The sequence below is a fragment of the Lethenteron reissneri genome, chromosome 56, assembly GCF_015708825.2.
Source record: "Lethenteron reissneri isolate LAM-NWPU_2019-01 chromosome 56, ASM1570882v1, whole genome shotgun sequence".
In the NCBI taxonomy this organism is placed as follows: Eukaryota; Metazoa; Chordata; class Hyperoartia; order Petromyzontiformes; family Petromyzontidae; genus Lethenteron; species Lethenteron reissneri.
The window spans coordinates 5,865,931-5,883,427 of NC_083834.1; the positions used below are offsets into that span (position 1 = coordinate 5,865,931).

The 17,497-nt window shown below is 50.6% G+C and overlaps 1 long non-coding RNA gene across 1 annotated transcript; it reads right to left on the reverse strand.

The window, feature by feature from the left end:
- Positions 1-2,085: 2,085 nt before the first annotated feature.
- Positions 2,086-15,168, reverse strand: LOC133357101 (uncharacterized). Its single transcript, XR_009756928.1, has 3 exons — positions 14,932-15,168; positions 2,325-2,541; positions 2,086-2,191 (listed from the first exon to the last, which is right to left on the reverse strand). It is a non-coding gene; the product is annotated as an uncharacterized LOC133357101 (long non-coding RNA).
- Positions 15,169-17,497: the final 2,329 nt, after the last annotated feature.

A 17,497-nucleotide genomic window follows, 5' to 3' on the forward strand; every position in this document is an offset into this window, starting at 1 on the left:
CATGGACAGATGACCTCTACGCCTGGGTTCGAACCCGACCCCTGACGCCTGCTGTATATTTGGAGTTTGCGTGTCTCTCTCTCATCATCATCATCACGGTGGTTGGGAGATGTTAACTACCTCGCCTGGTGTACAGGAGGTCGTGGGTTCGATCCCGACCCTGACGCCTGCTGCTGTATATTTGGAGTTTGCGTGTCTCTCTCTCCCATCATCATCACGGTGGCTAGGATATGTTAACTACCTCGCCTGTTGTACAGGAGGTCGTGGGTTTAATCCACACCCTGACGCCTGCTGTATATTTGGAGTTTGCGTGTCTCTCTCATCATCATCATCACGGTGGCTAGGAGATGTTAACTACCTCGCCTGGTATACAGGAGGTCGTGGGTTCGATCCCGACCCTGACGCCTGCTGCTGTATATTTGGAGTTTGCGTGTTTCTCTCTCTCTCTCATCATCATCACGGTGGCTAGGATATGTTAACTACCTCGCCTGTTGTACAGGAGGTCGTGGGTTTAATCCACACCCTGACGCCTGCTGTATATTTGGAGTTTGCGTGTCTCTCTCATCATCATCATCATCACGGTGGCTAGGAGATGTTAACTACCTCGCCTGGTATACAGGAGGTCGTGGGTTCGATCCCGACCCTGATGCCTGCTGCTAGATATTTGGAGTTTGCGTGTTTCTCTCTCATCATCATCATCACGGTGGCTAGGAGATGTTAACTACCTCGCCTGGTGTACAGGAGGTCGTGGGTTTAATCCAGACCCTGACGCCTGCTGCTGTATATTTGGAGTTTGCGTGTCTCTCTCTCTCATCATCATCACGATGGCTAGGAGATGTTAACTACCTCGCCTGGTATACAGGAGGTCGTGGGTTTAATCCAGACCCTGTCGCCTGCTGCTGTATATTTGGAGTTTGCGTGTCTCTCTCTCATCATCATCACGATGGCTAGGAGATGTTAACTACCTCGCCTGGTATACAGGAGGTCGTGGGTTTAATCCAGACCCTGTCGCCTGCTGCTGTATATTTGGAGTTTGCGTGTTTCTCTCTCTCTCTCCCCGTGGTCGCGTGGATTTTTCTCCGGGTTCTCGGTTTTTCCTTTCCACATTTAGAATCAACATCACCACGCGTTTAGAGTCATTTGGCTACTTGGTTTGAAACTTTCGTGACTGCAGGAATCCATACTCTTTGGTTCTTTCGGTAAAGTCACGTGGGTAGAAAAATAAAATTAAACAAAAACATAATGTATCACGACGTTTCGATCGCAACACAAGCAACCGTCCTCGGGTGGGAAAACCACAGCAGTAAAACTGCTGACGAAGGCGTGTTTAAATTTCGATTTAAAGCTTTCGTGACTGCAGGGATTCATCTTCTTGGTTCTTTCGGTAAAGTTACGTAGAATAGAAATAATAAAATAATAAAAATAAAGCATAATAGAATAATATAATAATAAAAGAATATAATATAATAAAATAATATAATATGTTTTTTTTATGTTTTATTTTTATTATTTTATTACTTCCCTTCTACGAGACTTTACCGAAAGAACCAAGAAGATAAAGGAGTGTTTGTTTCACCTGAAGACGGTTGCTTTGTGTTGCGATCAAAGCGTCGTGATCTATTAATTTTCTACCTAACCAACAGAACCAAAGAGTAAACATTGCCGAGTTGAGGTATCCACTGCACATCGTGTCACTCTTCTTGGTTCTTTCGGTAAAGTCACGTAGAAGGGAAATAATAAAATAATGAAAATAAAAAATAGTAAAATAATATTTTATTATGTTTCTTTTTCACGTAGAATGGAAATAATAAAATAATAAAAATAAAACATTATAAAATAATATTTTATTATGTTTATTTTTATTTTTTTATTATTTCCATTCTACGTGACTTTACCGAAAGAACCAAGAAGATGAATCCCTGCAGTCACGAAAGCTTTAAATCGAAATTTTATTATTTTATTATGTTTTATATTTTTATTATTTTATTATTTACATTCTACGTGACTTTACCGAAATAACCAAGAAGGTGAATCCCTGCAGTCACGAAAGCTTTAAATCGAAATCGCGTCACTCGTTAACGCTTTCCTCCGATATTTGCCAATATGCTCAATCTCATGGCCGCAACTCTCTGGCACCAATCCCGCAAGGTCGCCGTCAAAGCCATTCTCTGCGAGGTCTTCAACGCGAACACTGCGGTGGGAAGCATGCAAACAAACACGCTTTGATAATGTAATTACGCAGCAATGCATACATTACACAGGTAACGTCGTGTTGAATACAAAATAATGCAGTGACTTGGGGGGGGGGGGGCTTGGAAGCTAACCCATTCTTTGTGATGATGACGCAATCTTGGTGATGGTGATGACGCCATCTTGGTGGTGATGGGATCTTGGTGGTGATGCCATCTTGATGGTGATAAGATCTTGGTGGTGACTCCATCTTGGTGGTGATGGGATCTTGGTGATGGTGATGCCATCTTGGTGGTGATGCGATCTTGGTGGTGATGCGATCTTGACGATGATGCGATCCTGAAGATTGTTCTGAAAGCAGCGAGAGAATGACAGGGCTTGCGCTGCCCTCACAACGAATCCGGTTGTTCTGTTCACAGCGCATGTCACCTCGGCAAGGGAGAAACGCTCGATCCCAGTGGTTCTCAGCCGGGGGTTACGCGGATCCTCTCCCTGGGGTTACGTGGCAACGTCCCAAGGGGGTGACGTGAGATGATTTATAAATGCGTGAAACTATATCGTGCGTAAGAATCATTGGTGAATGGTCACGTTGGATGAATCTGCCCATGTAAAATAACCACGCTACATTTTGAAATCCATACGGTCAACCTATAACGATATGAAAGACCTGAATAAACTCGTTGATAGCAAACAATGTTGGGTTGCCTGGAGGAACTGAACAAATGACGTCGCACGCGCAGAACATCCGTATAATGTTTTTTTCTTGTTATTCGTTTGCAGGTGACCCCAGGCTATCTAGGTTAAACCTCACAACACGGACAATTTGTGAAAATATCGGATGTTCATCGTCAACACATTTATTTCTCAGAGCCAATGTTGGGTCAAGCAATGGGGGGTGGGGGGGGGTATCCTCTGTTAAAAGAAAATGCAACAACAACAGTAGCCACCCAAGATTGAGGACCACTGCTCCATCCCTAGATTTAGAACCAGCCAAGATTTAGAACCAGCCAAGATTTAGAACCAGCCAAGATTTAGAACCAGCCAAGATTTAGAACCACTGCTCCATCCCAAGATTTAGAACCACTGCTCTGTCCCAACATTTAGAACCAGCCAAGATTTAGAACCACTGCTCTACCCCAAGATTTAAAACCAGACAAGATTTAGAACCACTGCTCCATCCCAAGATTGAGGACCACTGCTCTGTCCCAAGATTTAGAACCACTGCTCTGTCCCATGTACATGGCGTAGTGGAGCAGCCATCGAACCCGGAGACCCAAGTTCGAATCCTGCTCACGACCAACACCAGTGACGATTGTCTGAGTCGGTGGTGCGCCTCCTCCAGGTCGACTCAGCCTCAAATGAGTGCCTGGTGCGGTGTGTAAACATCGCCAATGGGGAGACAAAGGCGGCCGGGCGTGGTGCTGGCCACCCACCCCCTCGTGTGCCGTGCCGGCCTTCATAGGTGCTCGCTAACAGCACTTGCCCCTACAGTCTGTTAAGGCTACACGGGGGATCTTAGTCTTTTAAAAAAACACAGATATAATAGGCGACGTTTCGGGTAATGGACCTTCTTAACAGCACATCAAGAGCCATTGGCTCGCAAGCTCACCTATTATGTTTTTAAAAATTAATATTATTTAAAGACCACACGTTGTTTTGTTCGCATTGTTGACTGTCCTTGTGCACCTCCTTTGGGTCCGTCCATAAATGACGTCACGCGATTTTGGACGATTTTTGACCCCCCCCCCCCCCACCTCGTCACACGGCGTCACAATAAGTCAGACCCCCCCCCTCAAATATGACGTCACAAGCTCTGCCCCCCCCCCCAAAAAAAAAAAATGCTTCAAATCGCGTTAAACTATTGTCATTGTAGTGCGTATTTAATGTGCCGCTGCACTCTGATGTTGTAGGAGAAAACATTTATTAAAAAGTCGATTCAATTAAGTAGAACGTGTTGTCTATATTTATTTAAAGTTGCAGCATTTTACGTGACGTCACATTTCTCAAACTCCCCCCCCCCCCCCTCGTCACACATCGTCACAAATGTCTGACCCCCCACCACCCCCAGGTGCGTGACGTCATTTATGGACGGTCCCTTTGATCATCTTCGCGGCAGCGGCTCTTGGCTCAGCCACGGAACCAAGGCGGCCGTCTGGAACGCTCTTCCCTGCCGATATGAGGAAGCCACCGGTAGCCGTGCACATTGAAATGATCATCATCTAGACCAGGGGTCGGCAACCTACGGCTCCGGAGCCGCATGCGGCTCTTTACGGGCTGCTTCTTGACGATGAGTACGTATGTACTCAGATGCATTGCGGCTCTTGAAATACTGAATTTTGTACCGAATTGGAAAGAAATGGCTCTTCTTGTTATTTTGGTTGCCGACCCCTGATCTAGACAGACAAACACATTTCTTGAGAGCTGCTTGTTGTATCCACGGTTGGCTACGTACGGTGCGAAAGAAGTCCAACATATGCAGCAGCAGCAGCAGCAGCAGTGCCCGCATTGCCAACATCACTTGTTTCACCCTTCTGTGACTTCACACGCAACGGCCCTGGGGGCAAAGTCATTGCGTAATTCACGTTGTGAATGTCACCTCCTCGTTACCATGACAACCAACACCTGTCGCCTCGACAGACCTGGTTTTCACCTGAGGACGGCTGCTTGCGTTGTGGCCGAAACGTCGTGAGAATTATTTTATTATGTTTTATTTTTATTATTTTATTACTTCCCTTCTACGTGACTTTACCGAAAGAACAAAGAAGATGAACCATCACCTCATCAGTGTTACCCCCTCGTTACCATGACAACCAACACCTCATCAATGTCACCCCCCTCGTTACCAAGACAACCATCACCTCATCAATGTCACCTCCTCGTTACCAAGACAACCAACACGTCATCAATGTCACTTCCGTGTTACCAAGACAACCAACACCTCATCAATGTCACCTCCTCGTTACCAAGACAACCAACACCTCATCAATGTCACCTCCTTGTTACCAAGACAACCAACACGTCATCAATGTCACCTCCTCGTTACCATGACAACCATCACCTCATCAATGTCACCTCCTCGTTACCAAGACAACCATCACCTCATCAATGTCACCTCCTTGTTACCAAGACAACCAACACCTCATCAATGTCACCTCCTCGCTACCAAGACAACCAACACCTCATCAATGTCACCTCCTCGTTACCATGACAACCATCACGTCATCAATGTCACCCCCTCGTTACCAAGACAACCAATATCTCATCAATGTCACCTCCTCGTTACCAAGACAACCATCACCTCATCAATGTCACCCCCTCGTTACCATGACAACCAACACCTCATCAATGTCACCCCCTCGTTACCATGACAACCAACACCTCATCAATGTCACCCCCTCGTTACCATGACAACCAACACCTCTTCAATGTCACCCCTCTCGTTACCAAGACAACAAACACCTCATCAATGTAACCTCCTCGTTACCAAGACAACCAACATCTCATCAATGTCACCTCGTTACCAAGACGACCAACACCTCATCAATGTCACCTCTTTGTTACCATGACAACCAACACATCATCAATGTCACCTCCTCGCTACCACCTCAAGTCTCATCGCCATCCCTTTTGGGATCGCCTGCTGCTGTATATTTGGAGTTTGTGTGTCTCTCTCTCATCATCATCATCATCACGGTGGCTAGGAGATGTTAACTACCTCGCCTGGTGTACAGGAGGTCGTGGGTTCGATCCCGACCCTGACGCCTGCTGCTGTATATTTGGAGTTTGCGTGTCTCTCTCTCATCATCATCATCACGGTAGCTAGGAGATGTTAACTACCTCGCCTGGTATACAGGAGGTCGTGGGTTCGATCCCGACCCTGACGCCTGCTGCTGGATATTTGGAGTTTGCGTGTCTCTCTCTCTCCCTGTGGTCGCGTGGATTTTTCTCCGGGTCCTCTGATTTTCCCCTCCACATTTTAAATCAATGTTTAGAGCACTTCGGCTGCCATAAATGTCCACGCGATGATCATGATGATGATCAAGCCCAACCTCGTCAAGCTGTCAGTTGTGATAGCAAAATCGCTTCTGAAAAATAGCTAAATAGCTCAGTGGGCCTTACCTGGTAAAATAAAAATGTAAATAGTTTAGTTTTACTTGATATTGTATGGAACGTACAAAACGTATTTTCTTCGCCATCGCGATGACCTCCGATGTTACTGCTGCTGCTGCTGCGTTGTACTCGCTGAGTTTTTCGTTTCTGATGTGTCTCTTTCTCTCTCTGTGTGTCTGAATGCACCTCTCAGGAATAGTTAGAAATGCGAAAAACAATATTCGGCAAAGTCACAGCATTGCTGGCGTACTTCACATCCCTGGCGAGTTCCGCGATGGACCGGGCCTCCGAGCATGCAGACAGTGACGAGGAGCATCGCGTTCTCTTAAATTGCTCGCACCCTGCCTCGTTCAGGTATGCGTGAGCTAAGCGCGTGCTGAGCTGAGCGTGTGTTTGTTTGAAGCCTCGGGTGAGCATTGTCCGTGTCTCGGTGCGAGTGACCAAGTATGGCAAGATCGTTGCGAGGTTCAAATGAGTATCGTAGTGCTGAGTGTAAAGCATCACTAGTCGGGGAGACAAAGGCGGCCAGGTGTGGTGCTGGTCACTCAACCGCCTTGCGTGGCCATGCCGGTTTTCATAGGTGCTTGTCCCAAGAGTCTGTTACAGGCTACACGGGGAGATCGTTGTCTTCGTGTGGAGGAGGAGGAGGTTCGTGAAGACCGCTACAGGACAGTTGGAGGCAGTGACCCATTACCAGCATCGGCTCAAAGCAATGTTCCGCCTTTTGGGGGACATCTTCAGGAAACTGGGGGTGCCCTTCTACAACAGCAGCTTCGTAAATGGGGTGGTGCCTTGGCTACCGAGCGCCATGACCTCGCCAACTTCGCCTGTGCTCAGGCGAAGATGCCGGTGTACAGAACGAGGAATAAGATGCTGGAAGGTGACACTGACGGCTGCTCTGTGCTGCTTCCAGTGTTCAGGGGCCTGCTCAAGGCGCGGCTCCGGCTGGAGCACGCCATGTACCACACACATGTCGGTGATGTGCAGCGCGTCTTCTTCGAACGCTGGGGAGCCGGACAAGCCCCTCTCTGCACCAGCGTGGACGGCACCTCGTGGTGTTCACCTTCTGAAGCGCTCGCTCGTCACCGTGGCGTGCGCGATGACCACCACCACCACAACCAGCACCACCACCACCACAACCACCACCACAACCACCACCACCACAACCACCACCACGTGACTTTTCTTTCGTGTTGTGCGCGGTACATTTGGTGCCACCGCGCGTGGATTTATAGCGTTTTGTTTATTTGGTTGCTAGTGACTTTGTGTATTTCGTGTCGGAATAGCCTCCAGTGCTGTTGCTGCTGGCGACAATAAAAGTTGTTTAAAAGTCAAAAGTCTCTGTGTGTCTCTCTCTGTGTGTCTCTGTCTCTCTCTGCCTCCCTCTGTGCCTCTCTCTGTGTGTTTTTCTGTGTGTCTCTCTCTCTGTGTCTCTGTGTCTCTCTCTGTGTGTGTGTCTCTGTGTCTCTCTCTCTCTCTGTGTCTCTCTGTCTCTATCTCTGCCTCTCTTTCTGTGCCTCTCTCTCTGTGTGTCTCTGTGTCTCTCTCTCGGCGTCTCTCTGTCTCTATCTCTGCCTCCCTCTGTGTCTCTCTCTCTCTGTGTGTCTCTGTGTATCTGTCTCTGTCTCTCTGTGTCGCTCTCTCTGTCTCCCTCGCTGCTGAAGCCCTCTCGTCGTTGGCCAGCAGCAGCAGCAGCAGGAGACCTCATCACTGGTGGCAAACACGACCAAAGAGGCATCCACCTCCTTGGTCGTGTTTGCTGCCAGACGCGAGATTCGTAAACGGAAGTGAACTTCTGAGCCTGATCGGCTCATGCCTCCTGGTCGATTTCAGCGCGGAGCCAAGTTTGCGAGCAACTGCTGCTTCTGCTGCTGCTGCTGCTCTGTTCTTCAACCAATGATGACGTTGAAGCAATAATGATGCTGCTGCTGCCTTTGCTGCGTTGGCAAATGAGAACCTCAGTACTCACCGTGTCAATGACACTATAATAGGAGGGCGTGTCGGTGAAAAGGCTCTCGTTCATGGCACGCGAATCACGTAACCATTCACGTGCCACGATCGTGATGCCCATGCCCGACGGTGATCACGACGATGTATGGCGTCGTTAATCAAGAGCTTTACAGCTCATCGGATTCCTCCGTGTTACAAGAATAAATATTCTCATTCCGATAAAGAACGCAACCCTTTTACGTGCTGCAAATTGAGTGGTGATTGCCCGAAACTTCGCCAGTTAAATACATTTTTCGTTTGAATCTGGGGGTGCGGCGATGGGAGGTTTGTGGTGGCACGGTAGGGGGCACAGCTGGTGCATCTGCCAGTCATCTCAGTCAGTCAACCCCGCGGCACGGTCTGGGTCTGCCCCCGTGTCCCGTGACCTCCTCGTGCCAGCAGCAGCAGCGGAGCCTTTGGGCACTTCACGTGGCGGCATCCACCGCTCAGTGGCGAACGGACGTGGCACGGTTACTCGGTGGTGGACGTGGAGCTGAGTGGACTTGCCGATGGCCGGTACCAGCGGTGTCAAGATCGGCCTCTGTGGAGGAGGCTCGTGAAGGACGCTGCTACTGGGCAGTTGGAGGCAGTCGCCCTCCAACAACAACGGAGGGCGGAGGAGCGACGCTCACAACAACGAGCGGAGCGCCGGGTGGCTAAAGCACAGCAAGTTGTCACAGTAGGGGGCACAGGTGGTGCATCAGCCAGTCGTTTCAGTCATCTCAGTCAGTCGACCTGTGGCACCTGGGTCTGCCCGTCACCTCCTGCCAGCGGGCGTTCGACACTTCACGTGGTAGCCTCAAGGTGCACATGGCCTGGCACAAGCGTCGTGGTGACGTCACCGCCACTTAGTGGTGAATGGCGGTTGTTGTTGTTGTATCGGTGTATGGGAACACCCCCTGAACTGCGGGGGGGTGGTGGTAGGTGGTTGGGTGGTAAAGTAGCTGATGCTTTTGTGCGTTCGCATCGTTCGGAGGTGAGGCTTTCGGTCTGCTCGGGTTGCGGCAAAGTGCGAGGCGGCTCTTGCCGCTGCCTAGCCGACGTAGGAATGTCACCCGGCTCGACTTGCCGGCTCTGGGTCCTGACCCCCTCCACCCCCTCCACCCCCCCAAGCCATTTGTTGGTTTCTGCGCGGGCGATCTGTTCGTGTTGAAACCGGGGGAGTATGATGCAGCGTGCTTGCTTGCTTGCCGATGATCAATGGGCGAGGGAGCGTGGGGCAGAGGGTGAGAGACGGAGGCAGAGAGGAGAGACACACGCAAGATGAAGGCAAAGATCTGCCGTATCGCCTTAACAGACTGTTGGGGCAAGTGCTGTTAGCGAGCGCCTATGAAGGCCGGCACGGCACGCGAAGGGGTGGGTGGTCAATACCACGCCCGGCCGTCTTTGTTTCCCCCCCATTGGTGATGATTACACACCGCATCAGGTACTCATTTGCGGCTGAGTCGACCTAGGGGAGGCTCAGGATCGCTTGAGATAATCGTCACTGGTGTTGTTCCTGAGCGGGAATGGAACCCGGGTCGCCAGGTTCGCAGCGCAACGTAGTGCTAACCGCTGCACCACCGCTCCCCAACGGATAGAGAGACACACGTACGCAGATAGCCAGATAGGCCCACAGGGAGATCGATAATTATCGAATGGAGAGACAGGTGGGTTACGTAGGTAGACAGTGGTACAGAGAGATAGACATACAGAGAGGTAGGTTCGCATACAAGCCCGTAATTATAATAAATATGCTCAAAATGCCCTCCCCCCCCCGAAATATATTTGCTATAGAATAGAATTATGTTCATATGATTGTGGTTATGGTTGTTCTTTATTAATCCCTAATCTCTGCCATTACATACAATGAAACAAGAAAAGGTCAAAAAGAAAAAAACAGAGCAATGTAATACAATACACTATTAGGCATTATTGTAAAAAATAAATAAAAAGTCAATCCCGTATGGTAGTGAATCTTTTAATATTTTAGACAGGAAATGGCAGTAAATTCGTTTTCAAATTTAGATTTTTTTCTGGGGGGGGACCCCCAGACCCCCTGGAAGATTTGGTCACCCCCCCAATGTTGACTCCATGGCTACGTCCATGTACGCATGTATTACACAGATTGAAAAATAAATAGGCAGTTAGACAGCCACTGAACTTAAAACCCCGGTTTAATCGCAACTCGATATAAGTGAGTTCATAGGTCTCATTATGAGTCAATGGACTGCAATGCGAGTCCATGTCTCTATGCGAGTCTATGGAACTCAATGCGAGTCTAAGGGTCTCTATACGAGTCTACGGGTCTCTGTGTGAGTCTACGGGTCTCTATGTGAGTCTATGGGTCTCTGTGTGAGTCTACGAGTCTCTGTGTGAGTCTACGAGTGTCTATGTGAGTCTATGGGTCTCTATGCGAGTCTTTGGGTCTCTGTGTGAGTCTACGAGTGTCTATGTGAGTCTATGGGTCTCTATGCGAGTATATAAGTCTATATGTGAGTCTACAGGTCTCTGTGTGAGTCTACGGGTCTCTATGTGAGTCTACCGATCTCTGTGTGAGTCTATGGGTCTCTATGTGAGTCTATGGGTCTCTATGTGAGTCTACGGGTCTCTATGTGAGTCTACCGATCTCTATATGAGTCTATATGTCTCTATGTGAGTCTATGGGTCTCTATGTGAGTCTATAAGTCTCTATGTGAGTCTATGGGTCTCTGTGTGAGTTTACGAGTCTATATGTCTCTATGCGAGTCTCTAAGTCTCTATGTGAGTCTACGGGTCTCTGTGTGAATCTACGGGTCTATATGTGAGTTTACAGGTCTCTATGTGAGTCTGCGGGTCTCTATGTGAGTCTACGGGTCTCTATGTCTCTATGTGAGTCTATGGGTCTCTATGCGAGTCTGCGTGTCTCCATGCGAGTCTATGGGTCTCTGTGTGAGTCTACGGGTTTCTATGCGAGTCTGCGTGTCTCTATGCGAGTCTATGGGTCTCTATGCGAGTCTATGGGTCTCTATGCGAGTCTGCGTGTGTCCATGCGAATCTATGGGTATCTGTGTGAGTCTATGGGTCTCTATGCGAGTCTGCGTGTCTCCATGCGAATCTATGGGTATCTGTGTGAGTCTATGGGTCTCTATGCGAGTCTGCGTGTCTCTATGCGAGTCTACAGGTCTCTATGCGAGTCTACAGGTCTCTATGCGAGTCTGCGTGTCTCTATGCGATTCTGCGGGTCTATCTGTCAGGCAGTGGTGTCCCGGCTGACACCATCAACTCGCTTCGCACCTGAGCACCTGGGTTCAATCCCAGAGCAGTGGCTGAGACCCGGCATTGGCAGGGAGCCTCCGAGCCACGTCAAGCCTCCTTGTTCCAAGACGATTAATTATCAGTAAGTCACGAAGCGTACGGACTTCGGTTACGCGTCGTGTTTGTGCCGAAGCGTGCAAAGGTTCGGTCATAAACGCTCAGCCCCATTTTATTGGCGTTAAGGAAACTGTGGACGTGGAATCTGCTTTGGGGTGGCGCGCACTGGTGAGATGTTAACTACCTCGCCCGGTGTACAGGAGGTCGTGCGTTCGATCCCGACCCTGACGATGCCTGCTGTGTATTTGAAGTTTACGTGTCTCTCTCTCCCCGTAGTGAGATGTTAGCTACCTCGCCTGGTATACATGAGGTCGTGGGTTCCATCGTGACCCTGACGCTTGCTGCTGTATATTTGGAGTTTGTGTGTGTCTCTCTCCCCGTGGTGAGATGTTAACTCCCTCGCCCGGTGTACAGGAGATCGTGGGTTTTATCCAGACCCTGACGCTTGCTGCTGTATATTTGGAGTATGCGTGTCTCTCTCTCTTTCCCCGTGGTGAGATGTTAACTACCTCGCCTGGTATACAGGAGGTCGTGCGTTCGATCCAGACCCTGACGCCGGCTGCTGTATATTTGGAGTCTGCGTGTCTCTCTCTCTCTCCGTGGTGAGATGTTAACTACCTCGCCCGGTGTACAGGAGATCGTGGGTTTTATCCAGACCCTGACGCCTGCTGCTGTATATTTGGAGTTTGCGTGTCTCTCTATCTATCTCCCCGTGGTGAGATGTTAACTCCCTCGCCCGGTGTACAGGAGGTCGTGGGTTCCATCCCGACCCTGACGCCTGCTGCTGTATATTTGAAGTTTGCGTGTCTCGCTCTCTCTCTCTCTCTCCCCGTGGTCGCGTGGATTTAGAATCAACATCGCCACGCGTTTCGAGTGTTCGGCCGCTGTAAATGTCCACGTGATGGTAATAAGCCCACTTGGTGTGTGATCGTCAGGTCCCGTCTGAACAAAGAGCTTACACAGCTCTGTGGGCGGCAGCCAAATGTGTCTGTCGCCTGCTGCTGATGCCGGTCGAAATCGCCAGCGAAACGTCGTACTCGAATTGCAAATGCTGTGGCGTTGATCTCCAACACACAGCCGACGGTGCTGAAACCGGTAACCGAATTGGCGCGTTCGGTTTACGTGACAAACCTTTGCTAAGTGGCGGGTTAGACGACACCACATTTATTTATTTACGCGATCTAACCACCACCACCACCACACTATCCTCTCCCCAAAAAAAATAATAAGAACCCTGTATCGTGGAGAGTTTCGTTCATTTGTTATCAAACCGATCACCGCTAAGGTGGTGACACCAGCAAGCGGTCTCGTCGCAGTGGCGACTGCCCTTGTTCATCTGTACACGGTAGGAAAGAATGGGGGGCCTGGGGTTGCTACGAGGGTGGGGTGGTGGTGGTGAAGGGGGAGGGGTGAAGAGCGAGAGGGGGGGCTGGGTTCGATACGAGGGTGGGGTGGTGGTGGTGAAGGGGGAGGGGTGAGGAGCGAGAGGGGGGGCTGGGTTCGATACGAGGGTGGGGGTGAAGGGGGAGGGGGTGAGGAGCGAGGGGGGGGGGCTCGATATTAGGATGGGGTGGGGGTGAAGGGGGCGGGGGGTGAAGGGGGCGGGGCTTCGTCTCATCGTTTAACGCAGCTGACGTCATCGCGGCACGGGTGGGCGAACCCTTGACACACACACACACACAGGCGCATGCATATTTATATTTACAGACGGTATATATATTCTTCTGCTGGTTAGAAACTTTAGTCACCATCGCCAAAACCCCACCTCTGGCAGCGAGAACGAGAGAGAGAGAAATAAAGCAAAGACAAAGATGCCCCGTATAGCCCCTTACCGAGCTGTTGGGGACAAGTGCTGTCAGCGAGTAGCAAACGAGAGGGTGGGTGGTGCGGTCCCCCAATGCCGATGTTTACGCATCGCCCCGGCTAACTCGTCTTAAGGCCGAGTCTACCTAAAGGTAAGGGGCCCAGGACAGGTTCAGAGAATTCGTCATCGATCCCCGAAAGAGACGGAGAGACTAACACAAAGACAAAGATCCCCCGTGTAGCCTTCGCAGGCTGGTGGGGCAAGTGCTGTTAGCGAGCACCTATGAAGGCCGGCACGGCGCGCGAGGGGGTGGGTGGCCAGCACCACGCCCGGCCGCCTTTGTCTCCCCAGTCGCGATGTTTACACACCGCACCAGGTACTCATTTGACGGCTAAGTCGACCTAGGGGAGGCCCAGGACCTATTCAGAAAAATCGTCACTGATGTTGGCCGTGAGCGGGAATCGAGACTCGGGGTCACCCGATGCGTAGCGCAGCGCAGCTGACCACTTCACTACCGCTCCCCAGATGAACACACACAGAGACACACACACACAACAACAACCGCCATTCGCCACTAAGTGGCGGTGACGTCACCACGACGCTTGTGCCAGGCCAAGTGCACCTTGAGGCCACCACGTGAAGTGTCGAACGCCCGCTGGCAGGAGGTCACGGGGCAGACCCAGCAGGTGCCACCGGTCGACTGACCGAGATGACCGAGATGACTGGCTGATGCACCACACGCAAATCACCTCCATTCAACTCCCACCGCTCCCAACAATACCCGCGCATGTACCCAATCAGTTACTCTTAAGATCCAACGTGCAGAAGATCCCCTGGGGTTTGATATCCCACGATCCTGCTCTCGATCCACTCAGTAGCTGCATGTTAGTAGCTGCTACACGTGTAGTAGATACACGTGTAGTAGTTACTACACGTGTAGTAGCTACATATGTAGTATCTGCACGTGTAGTAGTTACAAACGCTACGGGCCCCGCACTTTCAAAGGCCCCGCTCTAAATGCTTTCAAGCTATCAATTCCGGTTAAGTGATTCTGCACTTGCTCTATTACTGTAGTACTATACTGCCTTAAACTTTTACGAACGACCGGGTGTTTAAGGTTAGCCATTTGTCGTATTATCCGGCTGTACAGAGAATAAAAAAATTACAATTGCTTTACTATGCAAATTAAACATGTACGCGTTTTAATATTTACGTGTTTATTTTACTAGGACCCCTTTATAACATATGCGACAGGCCCCGCATTAGATTAATTCGGCCACTGTTCACCACTCGACGAGTGAGTGACTGAGTGTCACTCCAGCAGCTTTCACCGTGACGGAGACTGCTTGCTGTAGTGAGGAGCGGTGGCGCAGCGGTTAGCGCCGCGCCGCGCTACGAACCCGGCCACGCGGGTTCGATTCCCACCCACGGCCAACAACACCCGGTGACGATTGTCTGAACCGGTCCTGGGCCTCCCCTAGGTCGACTCGGCCTCAAATGAGTACCTGTTGCGGAGGTGGAAACATCGCCACTGGGGAGACAAAGGCGGCCGGGTGTGGTGTTGGCCACTCGCCCTCTCGCGTGCCGTGAAGCCCCTCAAAGTCGCTCGCTGACGGCACTTGCCCCTACAGTCTCTCAAGGCTACACGGGTGATCTTTGCATGTGACTGCGTGTTGTGTGCGTGGTGGGGAGCAGTGACTGAACGCTGCGCTCTGAATCCGGCCACGCGCGTTCGATCCCCGCTCACGGACACGCGCGCACACACAGCGAGTGACGATTATCACGAAGCGGTCACATGGGTCCTCCCTCACCTGCCCGCCCTCCCCACCCCCACCACCCTACCCCACCCCTCCCCTAGGTCGACTCAGCCTCAAGTGAGTGTACCTGGTGCGAAGTTGTAAACATCGACACTAGAAGCGACCCGGGCGTGGTTGCTGAGTGACACCGCTCCGCTTGCTCGCCGTGCCACCACAGTAACCTGCCGGCCTTTCTTCACCTGTGCCGCTGCTGCTGCTGCTGTTGCCGCTCGCAAGCAAAGCGACTACCCCCAACAACAACAGCAACCACAACAACAGCCTGGCAGAGGCTACACCGGGCGGACTTTCGTCTCATCTGTAAAGCAACACGACTTCAAGTGCCGTTGGCCATCGAGCGACACGGATAGCAGCCTCGCCCGGGGCTTTTCAACTTCAAATTCCGCTGGACAGGAATAGGCAGCCATCTAACCAGAGCCAGCTATCAACACAGCACAGCACATCTCGGCGCGTGCGACCTCGGAGTCGACGCTGTCGTTGGAGAAGCGGCGAGAGGCGGGAGAGAGTCTCGGGTTGTGTGTGTGGGGGGTGATGGAGCCATGGACGAGCTGGCAACTCCCGGTGTGGTGACGAGAAGAGAGGTCTGACTTCGTACTGCGAGCGCGTCTCCTTCAGCTGTTTGCGCTCTTCTCTGTGGGGACGCCAGCGAGAGAGCTAGACGGAGGAGTAGGAGGAGAGGCGACTTCACCAACAGTGAACGGACCACACACGGTACGAGAGAGGTGAGTGGGGATACGGTGGTGGGGTGGGTGAATGTAAAGTTGAGTCTTAGTCGCAGTGATTTGCTGCTGCTGCTGCTGCTGAGGTTGACACCGCTGTGATGTGATGTCAGGTGGCCCATGAGCCCTGTGATTGCGTGAGGACTGGAGGAGTGGTGGACCATCGCTGCTAGTGACGAAGGCACCTCCAGTACAGATCTCTGTGTGTGTGTGTGTGAGTCTGTGCGTCTCGGTGTGAGTCTGTGGGTCTCTGTGTGAGTCTGTGGGTTTCTGTGTGAGTATATGGGTCTCGGTGTGAGTATATGGGTCTCTGTGTGAGTATGTGGGTTTCTGTGTGAGTATATGGGTCTCTGTGTGAGTCTGTGGGTCTCTGCGTGAGTCTGTGGGTCTCGGTGTGAGTCTGTGGGTCTCGGTGTGAGTCTATGGGTCTCTGTGTGAGTCTAGGGGTCTCTGTGTGAGTCATGTGTCTCTGTGTGAGTCTTTGGGTCTCTGTGTGAGTCTATAGGTATCTGTGTGAGTCTATGGGTCATTGTGTGGGTATATGTGTCTCTGTGTGAGTCTATAGGTATCTGTCTGAGCCTAAGGGTCTCCGGGTGGGGCTATGCGCCTCTATGCGAGCCTCTGGGTTGTTATGCACATATATGGATCTCAATGTAAGTATGAGCCTCTGTATGAGTTTATGGGTATCTATGTGAGTGTAGTTTTGTATGCAAGTCTATAGATATCTGTGTTTGGGCCTATGGGTTTCTGTGTGAGTCGATGGGTTTCTGTGTGAGTCTTCGGTCTCTGTATGAGTCTATGGGTCTCTGTGTGAGTCTATGGGTCTCTGTGTGAGTCTATGGGTCTCTGCGCGAGTATATGGATCTCCGTATGAGTCTATGGGTCTCTGTGTGAGTCTATGGGTCTCTGTGTGAGTCTATGGGTCTCTGTGTGAGTATATGGGTCTCTGTGTGAGTCTATAGGTATCTGTCTGAGCCTAAGGGTCTCTGGGTACGTCTATGGGCCTCTATGCGAGCCTATGGGTTGTTTTGAACTTACAGTATATGGGTCTCAATGTAAGTACAAGTCTCTGTATGAGTTTATGTGTATCTATGTTAGTTTATGGATCTCTATGTGAGTATATAGGTCTCTATGTAAGTGTAGTTCTGTATGCAAGTCTATAGATCTCTGTGTTTGGGCCTATGGGTCTCTGTGTGAGTCTATGGGTCTCTGTGTGAGTCTATGGGTTTCTGTGTGAGTCTATGGGTTTTTGTGTGAGTCTATGCGTCTCTGTGTGAGTCTATGGGTCTCTGTGTGAGTCTATGGGTCATTGTGTGGGTCTATGCGTCTCTGTGTGAGTCTATGGGTCTCTGTGTGAGTCTATGGGTCTCTGTGTGAGTCTATGGGTCATTGTGTGGGTCTATGCATCTCTGTGTGAGTCTATAGGTATCTGTCTGAGCCCAAGGGTCTCTGGGTACGTCTATGGGCCTCTATGCGAGCCTATGGGTTGTTTTGAACTTACAGTATATGGGTCTCAATGTAAGTATGAGTCTCTGTAT